This window comes from Sus scrofa, chromosome 17 (assembly GCF_054392235.1).
Source record: "Sus scrofa isolate SSC_HxYL_T2T_F1_AM1 chromosome 17, Sscrofa_HxYL_maternal_Yorkshire_Landrace_v2.0, whole genome shotgun sequence".
Taxonomy (NCBI): Eukaryota; Metazoa; Chordata; class Mammalia; order Artiodactyla; family Suidae; genus Sus; species Sus scrofa.
The window spans coordinates 8,038,684-8,055,866 of NC_139399.1; the positions used below are offsets into that span (position 1 = coordinate 8,038,684).

At 40.4% G+C, this 17,183-nt stretch overlaps 1 protein-coding gene across 1 annotated transcript in view; it reads right to left on the bottom strand.

Moving 5' to 3' along the window:
• Window positions 1-17,183, bottom strand: part of LOC102168194 (uncharacterized) — a 137,491-nt gene that overhangs the window by 30,158 nt on the left and 90,150 nt on the right. Inside the window, exon 5 of the mRNA XM_085004473.1 lies at window positions 15,515-15,622. The gene's annotated coding sequence lies outside the window, so the exon portion shown is untranslated. The remainder of the gene's footprint in view (window positions 1-15,514; window positions 15,623-17,183) is intronic.

A 17,183-nucleotide genomic window follows, 5' to 3' on the forward strand; every position in this document is an offset into this window, starting at 1 on the left:
TTTTGTCCCTGAATCTAAGATTATCAGGAGTCCACTTAGCTTCCAAAGCACATCAAATGGATAGAAGATGGTCTTACTGAAAGATAAGCAGCCCCATCAGAGACCTGGGTTGGAAGCATAGAGCCTACCAGGTGGACCCAGGCAACATTAGAACGACTCAGATGGGCTTGTCCCTTCACACACTGGCATTCTGGCCACAGGTGAAAAGTGGCTGAGTTGGGAGGCTCATGTTCTCACCACCCCAGAAACCATTGCTCTTACCTTAGACAGGAATTAGCGGAGGATTAGGGCAGAAGAATGGAGATGACTTCTTCCCTCCTGGACGGAGACAGGAAATGGGATGGGGGAACTAAGGGTTCCCTGACAGGGAAGCACAGGCACAGAACTGGAAAGTGAGTTAGGATCCCATCTGACCTCTATTCTCAGAGGAAACCATCTGGCTGGGATTATCCCTGGCTATTCCCTAAATTGTCACCACTGAACTTCTGCTTGACTCCCCACTTCAACCTCTGCATTTTATTTCCTTCTGTTCACCAAACTGCCACCAAATTAGACTTCTTTTAAGTTTCTCTATACTCTTCTGTCTCCATACCTTTATTTTATTCCCTCCTCCACTCTGTCATAAATGTGTACAGTGGGCCCTCCATATCTGAGAGTTCTGCATCTGCAGATTCAATCAACTGTGGATGGAAGATTTTTAAAAATTCCAGAAAGTTCCAAAAGGCACAACTTAAATTTGCCTAGTGAAGGCAACTATTTACATAGCACTTACATTGTATTATAAGTAGGCGTTCCCGCTGTGGCACAACAGAATCGGTGGTGTCTTGGGAGTGCCGGCATGCAGGTTCAATTCCTGACCTGGCACAGTGGGTTAAGGATCCGGCATTGCCGCAGTTTCGGCATAGGTTGCAACTTCGGCTCGGATCTGATCCCTGGCGAGGGAACTCCATATGCCTCAGGAAGGCCACAAAAGAAAAGAAAAAAGTAATCTAGAGACGACTTGAAGTATATGAGATGATGTACATTGGTTATATGCAAATATTATGCCATTTTATAAGGGGACTAGAGCATCCACAGGAGTCCTGTAACCAGTTCCTTGAGACACCAAGAGACCATTGTATATCCTTCAAGACCCAACTCAGATGCCATTTCTATAAGACAGTCCATAACTGCCACACCAGAAACATTGGTGTGCCAGTGTATGCCTTACAGTGCAAAGAGCAAGGATCCAGTAGTCTGAGTCTGAAACCTGGCTGCCCTGCATTTTAGCTTTGACCTTGAGCAAGTTGCTAACCTTTTTTGTTACTCGGTTTGCTCATAGTATATTTTGTAGGGAATTGTCATGTCATAGACATCAGCACCAAGTAAATGATACAATGCAATGCCTGGCACACAGTCAGTCCCCCAAAAGGGAGCCTACTATTAAAGTTGGTAGCAGCAGTTTAATATCAATTACCAAATATCGTGAATTGTTTGTTTGTAGACTGAGGTATCTCCTCACACTGGATAATTCCCTTGCTGTGGCAGCAACAAGAGCTGCCCATTTTTGTATCCCTTCCATCGCCACCTCAGAGACTTGCATGATGCACACGGACAATACAGGTCTGATTAACAGAATGGACTTAAATGTACCAAAATAGACTTTGCCGTCTATATCATTTCATATCATACTGAATTATTAATCATTACTCACCTTAAAAGAGCACCAAATAAATTAATCAGTATTGTAGAACACTACATATATTAATTTACTCAAAATATCAGATGTCCTAAGTTTATATTTTTGCATATATCCAGTGTATTTTTAACAACAGTGCTTTGTTTGAATAAAGTATTAGAACCTATTAATCTTTTATTCTAACTTTTGCTGAGCCACTGCCAGTTCAGGCTTTGCCAACATTTTTTCCTCCACTTGCTTAAGAATTATTTTCTTTAGATTTAATCTGATTTTTCTATTATAGAACAATCTTCTTACCAAGATCTTTAATAGACTCCACAAACGAATAGAGGTTGTTGAAATGTCGATTATAATTGGGAGTAATGATGGTTCTTGGTCCATATCCCGTGCCCTTCTGCTTTACCAGGGCAGGTTCGTGCCACATCCAGGCTTGGACAGGCATCTAAACTCTGTGGAGCAGACAGACCCCTTTTGTAAGTGTGTAGTCCTTTCAAGCATATGCCTGTTAACTCGACTTGAAAAAAAAATTAAAAAAAAAAAACCCTGTAAGTATGGGAAGTTTACATCACATTAACTCCACACCGTCATTAATGGCAGAGATTCTTCCAGAATCTGGAAGCAACCAACAGGGCCCCTTTGTTCCAGCAACGCACTTCTAAAAGAGCATTTCCAATCCCAACAGCCTGGAGGGGCGCACAGTTGGCCCTGGGCGCGTCTGCCAAACGCCTCGAGACAGTTCCCAGGAATCTTCCGCTTGCCGCCTAAAGTGTTGACAAGCTGGAGCGCAGAAAGACCGGGCTGTTAATAGGAATATATAGCTCAGAGAGTCAGAAATCAACCAACTCAGATTTCCCAGACCAGCCTCCACTCCATTTTCTCTCTTCCAAACAATCCAAGTACAGACTCTCCTTTTTAAACCTTCCTCCAGTCAAGTATTTACGTCCCTGCTTCCCTCCACCAGGGAAAAAAAAATAAAAGCTGTTAAGGTTCACTATGCCAACAGGAGTCAGCTCGCCTTCTTCTCTGCCCCCCGGGGTTCTCAGGGATTCCAAGGCTGGGGGCAGGGAAGGGCGGCGTTGGCAGAAGCCCCCTCCTGGATCCGTCCTCACCCCACTTGGCACTTTTCTAACCTCATGCTCACTTGTCTTCTGGGGCCTCACGGGAAATGGAATGTATCCATTTGCTTACAAAGAAGGTGGAAACCCTTGCAGTCCGTGAAACTTTCTATTTCACCTTCTAAAAAACCTTTATTTTTCTGAAAACGCGTAGAGTATAAGGCTATTCTGGTAGTTTTAGGGACAAAGAGTGCTAGTTCACAAGATGGTCGTGCTAGATAATGAAGCTCTGAGTTGGTACATATAAAAGTTAATGGGAGATCAAGGGAGAGGGGGAGAGAGTGGAATGGACTGGAAACTTGAGGTTAATAGATGCAAACTATTGCCTTTGGAATGGATAAGCAATGAGATCCTGCTGTATGGCACCGGGAACTATATCTAGTCGCTTATGATGGAGCATGATAAAGTGAGAAAAAAGAATGTATGTGTGTGTGTGACTGGGTCACCTTGCTGTACAGTAGAAAATTGACAGAACACTGTAAACCAGCTATAATGGAAAAAAATAAAAATCATTAAAAAAAAATTAGTGGGAGATCAATTAGACCACAGTAAAGCTGGGGAAAAAGTTAATGAGAGAGAGAGACTTGGTGAGACTTAAGAATATCACAACCTATTGTTTCTCAAAGTATATATTTCTAGATATTAATGATTGTTTTAAGAAAAATGAGTTTTATGATCCAATAGTTTGGGGAAATGCAGTCTTAGTTGAAACGCCTGTGTCAGTGTTTTTAACTGCAATATCTCTCAGAGGATTTAATATGCAAATGCGAATAGGAAATCTCCCTGAGAAAGAGAATGCTGTGTTTTCTAAACGTACTGGATTACTAACCAACCCCCCTCCCCTGCCCTCGCCCTTTCAAGGTGTTGTTTATGGACTAGTTTTCTGTAGAGGACAGTTTTAGAAATAATTATCAGGTCTCAGCTGGAAATGTTTGTAGACTATCTCTTAGGGCAAAAAGTCTGTTTTATTTTTATAGCATTAGTGGAACAGGGTGATTTTATTTTTTTAAAGTTGCTCCTTATCTGGAGTTTGTTGCCCCAAAAGCATTAATTCCAATAATATTGTCATTTTTAGACTGACACTAGCTCATCTCCCAAGTCTCCAACAAAAGATGGGGGTATTAGGTACAGAGCACTAGATCATCCATGCAGGAAAAGGTGTGACTTCAAGGAATTGGGGTCACCCTGAGATTTTTATCTCCTATGAGGAGATTTTTTTGATAGTGAGGTATGGAAAGTGGCAACCACGACTGAGAAGTGGTTCTGCATTAAATATCTTTGCTTTTTTTTCTTATGTCAGTGCTTGTAGATATGTCCCAGCTCATTTGTGGGTTAGATTTTCAGTATAGGGAAATAATTAGTCTCCATGCTTCTTGCCTTTAAGTGAATTTAAGTGTTCACAGTTGTATTTGTCTTTTAGAGTCTCTGTAACAGAGCTCTACACACTGGGTGGCTTAAAACAACACAATTTTATTCTCTTCCAGTTCTGGGGACTAGAAGCCTGAAATCAAGGTGTTAACAGGGCCAAGCTTCTTCTAAAACTTGTGGTAGAATCCTTCCTTTCCTCTAGCTTCTGAAGGTGGCTGTTGGTCCTTGCTGCTCCCTTCCTTACAGCTGCATCACTCCAATCTCTGCCTCTGTCCTCACGTGGTTTTTCTCTTTTTGTAGCAGTTAGAACTTTATTATATCTTTTGAGAGAGTACCGTCAAACCCATAACAACACCAAAGAACCTTTAATTATCTATTGGGCAGCATGCCATCATAGCAGACAGAGCTCTGAGTTGGTGCTGGGCAAATGTCTAGCCTACATTTCCAGATACATAACCGAGGATTTTCCTCTAAGAGCTGTGATAAAGATTTAGAAATGTGACAAGGATCTTTCTTTCTTTCTTTCTTTCTTTCTTTTTTTTTTTCTTTTTTAGGGCTACACCTGAGGCATATGGAGGTTCCCAGGCTAGGGGTCCAGTTGGAGCTACAGCGGCCAGCCTGGGCCATAGCCACAGCAACAACAGATCCGAGCCACGTCTGCAACCTACACACAGCTCACAGCAAATCCAGATCCTTAACCCACCAAGTGAGGCCAGGGATCGAACCCACAACCTCATGGTTCCTAGTCGGATTCGTTTCCGATGCACCACGATGGGAATTTCCAAAGACCTTTCAATGACAATAGAACTACTATTGCTGTCTTTAAAGAGAAACATGGCCAATATGGGCAAGTGAAATTTGATTTATTGTCTCATAAAATCATGTTGATCTCTACCTCACATAGTCCCTTACTAGACAAGGCTAAGATGTTGTTGTTTTCTACCTTTGCATTGTCAATTAAGCAATGTCAGGTGATGAGATATCTTGCAAATGCAGCCAACTCACAAATTGAATATGAAGCACTGAGTAACAGGAAAATGCCTGTATTTCTTTAATAACAATTTTCTGTTTTAACTCAAGGTAAAGGACTGAAAAATGTCAGTGAAAGATTTTTAAGACTAGATGTTAATTAGTATATCCAGAACTACTCGGCATCTATTGTATATAAAGTACTACTCTTGAAGTTTTTGATGCAATAATACTGAAACAATAGAGATGTGGTTCATAGACTGGTGTCCTGGGTCTCTAGAGGCACTGGAGGTGTAATAGGAATTTGCATGCAAGTTCTAATTTAACAAACGTCCCTAAAATTGTATTGTCATTAAATTAGCACAGCATAACTAAAATGTTCTTTTTTCTTTGGATTGAACTTACATATTTTTGATTATACTGGTTATCTCATGCTGGGTATATGTTCTCTTTGGCAACCATATATCTTTATTTTTCCCCCCAATCTTTTTTCAGCCACACCAGTGGCAAATGGAAGTTCCTGGGCCAAGGATCAAATCCAAGCCACAGCAATCATCCAAACCACCGCAGAGACAATACAGGATTCTTAGCCCATTGCACCACAGTGGGAACTCCACATATATCTTTTAAAATAAATAAAAATAATTTATTTATGTTGAAGTATTTAAGATCATTTAAAAATCAAAATAGAGTAACTGAGGTTTAGGATCCAAAGTGGAGATGGGTGGACTATTGCGGATTTGATTTCAAACATGTTTCTGCTTCACTGAGAACCTGAGTTATCTGAATTGTATCAAATTCATGGACATCACCAGCCATTTTCAAAACAGTATTGGCCAGCAGCTGCCAGCTACAGCATTATGGTCTCAAGGTTGTAACTTGTAACTGTGCAACCATTTCAGACCCCCATCAATCCTTGCTTAACAAACCTGCATACTTCTTGCCAGCTCCAGTCCTAATTCTTGACAAACATCTTATATAACTTTGCAGTTTTTGCCTATGTATGACTCCCCATTTTGTAGTCCAGTGGAACACAATTCAAGTGTTGCTTGAAACTGTGCTGTGTCTCACAGGCTACAGTCCTTAGCTTGGCTTGAATAAAGCTTTTTATTTTCTTTGTGATAGATTTTTATTATTTGCATCCACACTTACAATGTGTGATTTTTTTGGTATACAGAATCTAAAAAAACATGAGAATAGAAGGAAACTGAGATTTTAATGAGGGATTCTTAGCTAAACTGTCGAGAAAAGGGTCAGTCCAAAAGGTGGATACTAACCATATGACCCCCTTTTAATGACCGTAGATAAAACATGACAGTCTTCCAAATACTTTGTTCTATTTTCACTTAAAACCATTACTTAACTTAAATGCCTTTTAACTATGACCTTCTAGAATTCCCTGCATAATTTTCCACTGTTTAAAATGCAGTTGGCTGATTGAGTCCTTTCACATTTCAGAAAAGTCTTGTATCATTTTAATGATTATGTGGAGTGTGCCTGTTCTCAGAACTATAAGCAAACAGAGCCAAAACACTAGAGAGAACAATTTATATATTTAGGCAAAACCTCAGACAGGTCAGAATGCTTTTATGATACAATACTTAAATAAGACAAAGCCTAGGAGGGCAGAATCACCATTCCTGAAAGATCTCAAACCCCAAATCAGAATATTCTACACAAGGAGACAATGATATTCTACAACATTTATTGAAACAATATGCCCTTGTTTATGATGTGACAATTCCCCATGGTTTTCCCACGTTGTCTGGAATCCCTGAGAAGATCAATAGAAACTATTTCCCTGATCTGTCTTAACTGGTTCTGAAGCAGAATAATAAGTCAGGTGGTTACTGTAGGAACGTGGGCTTCGATATAGTTTTTGATATGATCATTAATTAACATCTGTAATTTAAGGGTTCCAGGGAATAACATCCCCACTGGTCTTGTTTACTGCTGGGAGTACATCTGTTTTACGTCTAGATAGACATTAATCTCTAACCCACTCCTGAACTGAAGGAGATGAGTGGAATGGTGACTCCCAGTCTAGGGAAAAGAAGAGCAAAGAAACCTTAAAACTTACAGGGCATATATCCACCTCTAAGACCCCTATTGGACAAGGACTGATATAGGTAAACTGGGCAAGGCCAGTGGAAAAAAGAGCTGATATCTGGACCCCACGATGGGCTCCTGTCTTTAAGAAATGAAAACCAGAGTTCCCATCGTGGCTCAGCAGTTAACGAACCTAACTAGTATCTACAAGGACTCGGGTTCAATCCCTGGCCTCGCTCAGTGGGTTGAGGATCCAGCATTGCCGTGAGCTATGGTGTAGGTTGCAGACGCAGCTCGGATCCTGCGTTGCTTTAGCTGCGACCTAGGCCGGCAGCTACAGCTCCAATTCAAACCCTAGACTGGGAACCTCCATGTGCCACAGGTGCGGCCCTAAAAAAGATTAAAAAAAGAAAAAAAGAAAAGAAATAAAAACCTCCATAGAACAATAGAAAGGGGGACTCTTCCTCCCCCTCCCAGTATCTGTGCTGGGAGCTGTTTGCTTTCCTGTAATAAAGACTTTTGGCTTGCTTGCTGCCTGTGTGTTTTCACGAAGTTCATTCTTCAGCTCCGTGAACAAGAACTTGGATTCTGGTAACATCTGTCCAGTAAGGTTCTATCGATTTCCCTAAACTTTAATTTAGTATGATCTTGTTTATCATACCTTTTTTTTTTTTTTCTTAGAGTAGAACAGATCCTTAATACAAAGCATTTTTCATTCCTCGAGAAAGATGTTCCAAAGCGGCCAGGGTATGCTCTTGCTTTCATGCAGAGACTCAATAATAAGCAGCTCCTTGTCTTTACTTCTTTTCCCCAATAACTTGTCTTAAAATCAGTTCATTTCTTTTTAGGTAGGGGATATCACACAACATTCTCTGTTGGAGGGTATACGCAGTGAGAAAAATCACTCCCTAAGTTATTTTTTAAAAAGCTATACCTTCTCATAAGGCACAACATACATACATACCAGCATTAAGGGTACAGCTCAGAAACATTTTATGCAGTGAACCCACTTGTGAGGCCATGACTAGAGAAAGAAATCAACATTTGTTAGCACTCTAGAAGCCCCTGTAAGGCCACCTCACAGTCACTCCCAACCTACTTCACCCCAGAAAATAACCCTTTTGCTGACTTTTATCACCAGAGATTAATTTGTCTGATTTCAGATAGTAAGTACTCTTTTGTACCTGGCTCAGCATTCTGCTTGTTGAGGATGCTGAAGCAGTGATTGGCTCATTTTTATTGCTGATTCATATTCTGTGGTATGAAAATGCAAAAATTTATTTTTCCATTCTATCTTGGATGGACCTTTGGGTTGTTCCTAATATTTGACTCTTAAGAATACTGCTGCATTAAAATAGTTGTGTTTTGGAGAACACATGTACATACTTCTGTGGATATATATAGAGAAGTGAAGTTGCTGGGTTGTAAACAGTGGTGTGCTGGAGCAGTCTTGCATGGCTTATAAAAGCCCACAGTTAAATCTTTAGGAAATTTGCAGTCCAGTTGTTGAACATAGACATTAACAGTTGTTATATAAATTTACAATTAAATTATTTTAAAATGATAGTAATAAATACTCAAAACCTTTCATTTCCTTATTTTTCCTTTACTACATTTTGCTACTATCTGAGATCCCAACATTTTTTACATTTATTGTGTCTATATGGTAGAAATATAATGATGTGCTACTATGCATCGCTTCTCAATTTTGCATTCCTGAGCAATCACGTAGGTAGCATTGCACTGGTTTTGTTGATAGTAAATACACCATAGAGATTGGTAATTACTAAAAATCAGTACTTAACATAGTGTTTTATTGATCATCAAGATTCACAGGAGTCCCTGTTTTGGCTCAGGATTACGAACCCGAATAGTATCCATAAGGATGCATCTTTGATCACTGGTTTTGCTCAGTGGGTTAAGGATCTGCTGTTGCCATGTAGGTTGCAGATGAGGCTCAGATCTGGTGTTGCTAAGGCTGTGGAGTAGGCCAGCAGCTGCAACTCTGATTCAACCCCTAGCCTGGGAACTTACATATGCCATGGGGTGCTGCCCTAAAAAAGCAAAAAAAAAAAAAAAAAAAAAAAAAACAAGGTTGGAGAAAATATTTGCACCAGTAGCCATCACACAAATAGCATAAAAACCTGTGAAAATATTTTTGAATATTTGAAAGCTGTTATTGAATTCACCAAATAATTGATCCTATAATTGACAAGTGAGTGAAGTTCCAAAATGCATCTTCTTGGTTTCACTTTTGTCTTATATTTGTGAATGTAAACAAAAATATCAGTCAACTTTTATGCTGGAAATCCACTTGGAAAGTGTTAACATTTGTCAGAAAAACACTGGTCACAAGGTATAGATATGTTCAGTTTTAGTAAAAAAGGCCAGTTTCTAATTTACATGCCCATCAGCAGTATATGAGGGGTTCAGTTGCCCTCCATATACACTAATATTTTGTTGCAAATACTTTTTTCTTTTAATTGCAGTCATTCTGATTCATCTGTAGTGATATCACTTTGTTGTTTTTATTTGCATTTCCCTAATGACTAATGATGTTGAGCATCTTGTCAACGTTAATTAGTCATCCGAATATCCCTTTGGGAAGTGTCTATTTTTATGTCTTTTGTGCATTTTCTTACTGGGTTGGCTGCATTTTTCTCACTGCTTGGCAGAAGCCCCTTACCTATTCTTTGTCAGATATACTCTTATATTTGATATCTTGTATCTTCTTCTCTATATCTTCGTCAGATATACATCTGACCATTTGTAGTTTGACTTCTCCTTCTCTTACTATTGCTTTTTAGATCTTAGTTTTAATGTTGTCTGATTTATCAATATTTCCATTTATGGTTTTGGTGTATAATTAAAAAAATATCTGCCAACCGCAAGGTCATGAAGACACTCTCCTATATTACCTTCTAAAAGCTTCATTGTTCTTTCACATTTAGATCTATAGTGTCCCTGGAACTGATTTTTGCAGGTGGTATAAGATGAAGATTTAAATTATTTTTTTTCTACATAGGTATCCATTGGTCTGTTCCATAGATTTATTTACCTTTCCATGTACAAAGATGCCAGTGTTTAAAATAAGTCTTGATATGAGGTGTATAAGCCCTCTAACTTTGTTCGTGCTCAAAATTGTCTTGATTATCCTTGGTTCTTCATTTATTTATGTATTTGTGTCTGTTGTCTATTTAGGGCCACACCAGTGGCATATGGAAGTTCCTAGGCTAGGGATCGAATCAGAGCTACAGCTGCTGGCCTACACCACAGCCACAGCAATGCCAGATCCCAGCCGCCTCTGTGACCTACACCAAAACTCACAGCAATGCTGGATTCTTAACCCACTGAGCAAGGCCCGGGATCAAACCTGTGAACTCATGGATACTAGCTGGATTCGTTTTTGCTGCACCATGATGGGAACCCCATCCTGGGTTCTCTAAATGTCATAAAGTTTTAGAATCAGCAATTTCTCAACTTGAGAGAGGGATCAAAATAGAGTTTATTCAGGAATTTAGCAGAATTGCAATTTGGGACACACAAACAATGGAGAACCATAGGCAAGTCTGGAGAATAAAGGGGAGAAATGTTCTTTTATAGAAGAGAGGAGGGAGTTGGTAGGAGCTTTTTGAATAAAAGTCCACTGGAGAAAAATGAGAGAGTTTCATGTTTTGGTGAATTCTCATTGGCTGAGTTGCAGGTGGTTTCTCATTGGCTGGGTTGTTGCTTGGCATGGAGAAAATCTTTCCTCTTCCTGTTGGAGTACATAAATAAGCTGTAACATGTGGTACATACTTGAGAGCTCCCCTTCAGTGCTTCCTGACTCCACTTTGAATGAGATTTTCCTTTATTCATTTTCACACATGGGAGAAGATGGCCATGTAACAAAACTGAAATAGATCTTTCTGGAGAAGCTCTTCCCAAACAATGCCTGCCTGGGCATAGCAGGTGTTAGTTTGGTTTCCAATACCACACTGCATAGCCCCTCAAAGGGCTTAGAACCGTTTGTTTGGCACCTTCTCCTTATCCATATATGGGGGTGGCCACTCCTGAGCACTGTGAAAAGGATGGTAGGGACAGACATGCTACTCTTTGAACAGCCAAAGGGTAAGCACATCCATGAATAACCATATGAGCTTCCCTCTGGCTAGTCACCAATGGTGAGCTGCCAGCCAGAGGAGCCGTTGTCCCCCCCCTGCATGTCCTCTGGCTCCCTCCTTTCTAAGCAGAGCCCTCCTGTCTCTGGCTAGTCCCAAAGCACTTGCCCAGCCTGGTAGTAACTTCCATTTGCAATATTTTCCCTCCTTCTTTTTTTCTTTTCCTTCCTTCTTGTTCTTTCTTTCTTTCTTTCCTTCTTTCAGGGCCGCGTCTGCAGCATGTGGAAGTTCCCAGGCTAAGGGGCTGAATCAGAGCTGTAGCTGCAGGCCTAGGCCATAGTCGCAGCAATGCCAGATATGAGCTGCTCCTGCAGCCTACACCACAGTTCACAGCAACACTGGATCCTTCACCCACTGAGTGAGACCAGGGATTGAACCCACATCCTCATGGTTCCACAACAGGAATTCCCCTCCTCCCTATTTTCTCCCCGCTCTGTTTGGTTGTATACTGCTCAGTAGCTAAGCTCAGACCTGCATGGGCTGCACTGACCATTGGTGGACTCTCACATGCCCTGCAGTTGCCATTTCCCACTGCCCTGGAGGTAGAGGCACACAAAAGAGGCTCCTGGCCTACCTCCTCCACCTCACCTCCTCTTTCTCTCTGCTCATCTTCTACTTTACTTATTCCAGGTCAGGCAACCAGCCCAACAGTCTTCTCCTGGATAATAAGGGGTTGGCGGCATGGCAAGAATGGAGTGAAGCCCAGAAAGCACTGGGGAGATGTGAGAGTCAGAAACCCTCGGGCAGGTCATGGGATCATAGATCATTTTGTCATGATCAATTTAATGGGGAAGTTATGAAGAAGTTTGATATGGAGTGAACCTATGTCAAATCAGGACTCACACATGGCCATCATGTGGTTAGTGACAGCCTTATCAAACATTAAATGGATGTGGAATGAACCTACGTCAAATCAGAACTCATACATGGCCACACCTAAGGCATATGGAAGTTCCCAGGATAGGGGTCAAATCAGATCTGCAGCTAAGGCCTACACCACAGCCACAGCCACACCGGATCTGAACCACATCTGGAACATATGTCACAGCTTGCAGCAACACCGGATCCATAACTCACTGAGTGTGGCCAGGGACTGAACTCACATCATCATAGAGACAATGTTGGGTCTGTAACCCACTGAGCCACAACAAGAACTCCCATATAAACAAGTTTAAAAAAATCAACAAATGGTTTGGAAATTATTAGAATGATTTGAGGAATTATACCACAATTTAATCACCTGGCAAGTGGTTTTATAAAATAACCAAATTTTTATTTTTATTTATTTATTTTTTAATTTTTTAAATTTATTTTTTATTTTTTTATTTTCCCACTGTACAGCAAGGGGGTCAGGTTATCCTTACATGTATACATTACAATTACATTTTTTTTCCCCACCCTTTGTTCTGTTGCAACATGAGTATCTAGACAAAGTTCTCAATGCTATTCAGCAGGATCTCCTTATAAATCTATTCTAAGTTGTGTCTGATAAGCCCAAGCTCCCGATCCCTCCCACTCCCTCCCCCTCCCATCAGGCAACCACAAGTCTCTTCTCCAAGTCCATGATTTTCTTTTCTGAGATGTTCATTTGTGCTGGGTATTAGATTCCAGTTATAAGTGATATCATATGGTATTTGTCTTTGTCTCTCTGGCTCATTCCACTCAGGATGAGATTCTCTAGTTCCATCCATGTTGCTGCAAATGGCATTATGTCGTTCTTTTTTATGGCTGAGTAGTATTCCATTGTGTATATATACCACCTCTTCCGAATCCAATCATCTGTCGATGGACATTTGGGTTGTTTCCATGTCCTGGCTATTGTGAATAGCGCTGCAATGAACATGCGGGTGCGCGTGTCTCTTTTAAGTAGAGCTTTGTCCGGATAGATGCCCAAGAGTGGGACTGTGGGGTCATATGGAAGTTCTATGGATAGATTTCTAAGGTATCTCCAAACTGTTCTCCATAGTGGCTGTACCAGTTGACATTCCCACCAACAGTGCAAGAGGGTTCCCTTTTCTCCACAACCCCTCCAACATTTGTTATTTGTGGATGTATTAATGATGGCCATTCTGACTGGTGGGAGGTGGTATCTCATGGTAGTTTTGATTTTCATTTCTCTTATAATCAGCGATGTTGAGCATTTTTTCATGTGTTTGCTGGCCATCTGTATATCTTCTTTGGAGAAATGTCTATTCAGGTCTTTTGCCCATTTTTCCATTGCTTGATTGGCTTTTTTGCTGTTGGGTTGTATAAATTGTTTATATATTCTAGAGATTAAGCCCTTGTCGGTTGCATCATTTGAAACTATTTTCTCCCATTCTGTAAGTTGTCTTTTTGTTTTCTTTTGGGTTTCCTTTGTTGTGCAAAAGCTTTTCAGTTTGATGAGGTCCCATGGGTTTATTTTTGCTCTAATTTCTATTGCTTGGGAGGCTGACGTGAGAAAATATTCATGATGTTGATGTCAAAGAGTGTTTTGCCTATGTTTTCTTCTAGGAGTTTGATGGTGTCCTGTCATATATTTAAGTCTTTCAGCCATTTTGAGTTTCTTTTTGTGCATGGTGTGCGGGTGTGTTCTAGTTTCATTGCTTTGCATGCAGCTGTCCAGGATTCCCAGCAATGCTTGCTGAATAGACTTTCTTTTTCCCATTTTATGTTCTTGCTACCTTTGTCAAAGATTAATTGACCATAGGTGTCAGGGTTTATTTCCGGGTTCTCTATTCTGTTCCATTGGTCTGTCTGTCTGTTTTGATACCAGTACCACACTGTTTTGATGACTGTGGCTTTGTAGTATTTCTTGAAGTCTGGGAGAGTTATGCCTCCTGCTTGGTTTTTGTTTCTCAGGATTGTTTGGCGATTCTGGGTCTTTTGTTGTTCCATATAAATGTTTGGATTGTTTGTTCTAGTTCTGTGAAAAATGTCATGGGTAATTTGCTAGGGATTGCATTAAATCTGTAGATTGCTTTGGGTAGTATGGCCATTTATAAAATAACCAAATTTTTAAATTTTTCTAAGACTATATGAAGATATGTTTTTAAATTTTAAAATTTACATATCAATGTACTTTACTTGACTGGTTATTAAAAATATCATCCTTGGAGTTCCTGTCATGGCGTAGCAGAAACAAATCGACTAGGAAGCATGAGTTTGTGGGTCCATCCCTGACCCCACTCAGTGGGTTAAGGATCTGGCATTGCCATGAGCTGTGGTGTAGGTTGCAGACACGGCTCGGATCTGCTGGCATTGCTGTGGCTGTGGCATAGGCTAGCAGCAACAGCTCCAATTAGACCCCTAGCCTGGGAACCTCCATATGCTGCAAGTGCGGCCCTAAAAAGGCAAAAAAGACAAAACAATAAAAAAATTAAAAAATAAAAATATCATCCTTTGCCAAAAGTCTATGCTACCAATAAAAATGTTGGGCTTTTGGCATACAAGAGCATTTCAAACATCCTCCCTGAACTTTGTGAAGACACTCAGTCTTTATATCCAGGCTCTTAAAGAAGAAACTTGTTTATCATGATGGCCATAAAATATATATGATTTCTTATCTTTCTTCTTTACCCTTCAGTCCTGGTTTTGATGCAGAAATATGCAATGAAATTTCTGTGACATGGCTCAGGTGAACCCAGGATTTTTCATCTGCAGAAGTTATGAAAGAGCAGATTCAGCATTCAGTGGACTCTTGGGAATATCAGAAGGTGCCTAGGTACAAGACTTCTGTCTTCTGGATGTTCCCTTCTTCACTTTCCAGAAAGACCAGAGTTCTCTGACCCTCTATGTTTTTGTAGCCATCTCTATGCAAATGTAAGCAGCAAGTATCACTGCAGTTAGCCAGACATTTTGAAGTTCTCTTTGTCTCTCTCCATTTGACACCCAGATTCCTTTTGTCAGTATAGCTGGGCATCACTGAGCCCTTTGAATGCATTTTCCTGACTCTTTCCAAGGCAAGACCATTTAATGATTATGAAACAAGTGGTGCTCAGTTTCTGCTTATACACGAGATATTTTATGATTCCAGTTGATAAAAGATATCACTGCAGAAGAGGAATAACTAAAGCATTTTATCGCAGGATTGATCCTTCTGATCTTGAGAGATAATGCCTGCTTATTTTATGTCACCACCCCAAACCTGAAAAACGGAATCTGAAAGAGGCCTCCAGGAGACCGGAAATACTCACCAGGCCCCAAGAGGATTAAGCAGATGGTCTGCTAACCACATAACTTGACCAACAGGTATAAGCAGTGTCATGCTTTGATCTTGTCCCGGCAACTCTGCTCCGGACTTGCTAAGAGAGAGCAATGGAAGAAACAGGGAGAGGAGAAAAGATAATCAGGACATGTCTCACATGCTCACTCACTCCCTTGTCCCACACATCTTCCTCTGAATCACAGAATGATGAGGGTCAGGTACAGGAGAATTTGGTAAACGGGAAGTGAGAGTTCCAGCCAACACAAAATCTGTGGACATACCCAGTCAGCTGAATTCAATGTCAGTAATTTCATTTGAATTGGATTAAAATTCATTGAGTTGCTCCAAAGCAGATAGATCCATGTCTAAGCATCTTGTTTCTAGTAATAAATTTTTAACTGGTGGTATGACCTCTGGAGAAGTCATGTAACCAATCTGAGGCTCAAGACTAGCAATAACTAATAGTTATTCAGGACAGCTGGTTAATAGTAACAGTTGGTTAATAGTATATGTGATGTCTGGCATGCAGCAGACCATCAGGGCCAGGTGATATTGGCTTTGTCTTTCTGATTACTGATGGTGCGTGCATGATGACAATAAAGCAAAGAGCTTTGGCAGACTCAGTTCTCATAGCCACAAATGGTATCAAGCACAAAAAAAAAAAAAAAAAAAAAAAAAAAAAAAAAAACCTCTCCAAGTAACTGACAACGCGGCGCAACATAATGGAAAACAATTGCCAAGTGAAATCACAAATCAAGCAAAAAATGCTCCAACGAAAGTGATCTTGAGACAACTGCTCAAAGAACACACACATCTACTGATAACATTTATTAGGTCAATACAAAATAGGCTATTTGTATTTCCTAACAGAAAGATCATGTGAGCTGGATCACAGGAATGTATGTTAATGGCACTCTGAATAAACTGCTGTAACACTGCAGCAGTACCCCAACCTACCATGACTATTATTAGCACCATAAATCAATTTTCCCAGGATCTGAGAGCCTCTGGATTAATCATGCTCTGTTATGAGTTAAGAGAACAAACAGAATACAAAGAGCTAAAAGCAATCATAAATCTTTCTGAATCAGCAAACTTGATATCAACGCTATTCTGGCTCACTCTTTTTTTTTTTGTCTTTTTGCCATTTCTTTGGGCTGCTCCTGCAGCATATGGAGGTTCCCAGGCTAGGGGTCGAATCGGAGCTGTAGTCACTGGCCTACGCCAGAGCCACAGCAACGTGGGATCCGAGCCGCGTCTGCAACCTACACCACAGCTCATGGCAATGCTGGATCCTTAACCCACTGAGCGAGGCCAGGGACCAAACCCGCAACCCCGTGGTTCCTAGTCGGATTCGTTAACCACTGCGCCACAACAGGAACTCCAGGCTCACTCTTAAAAAAATTTTTTTGAGCTAAAACTCACATAACATTGTGAGCATTTTTAAAGTATACAATTCAACAGCTTTTAGTATATCCACAACTTTGTATAACCATCACCATTATATAATTACAGAATATTTTCATCGCACTGCCCCCCAAAAAAACTTCTCTTTTAAACTGAATCTACCTCTGGAGAGGAAACCCATAAAGTCCAGCATTAACATTTATACATTTTCAGATTTCTCTTAATTCCAAAAGAGAATACAATCTTTAATG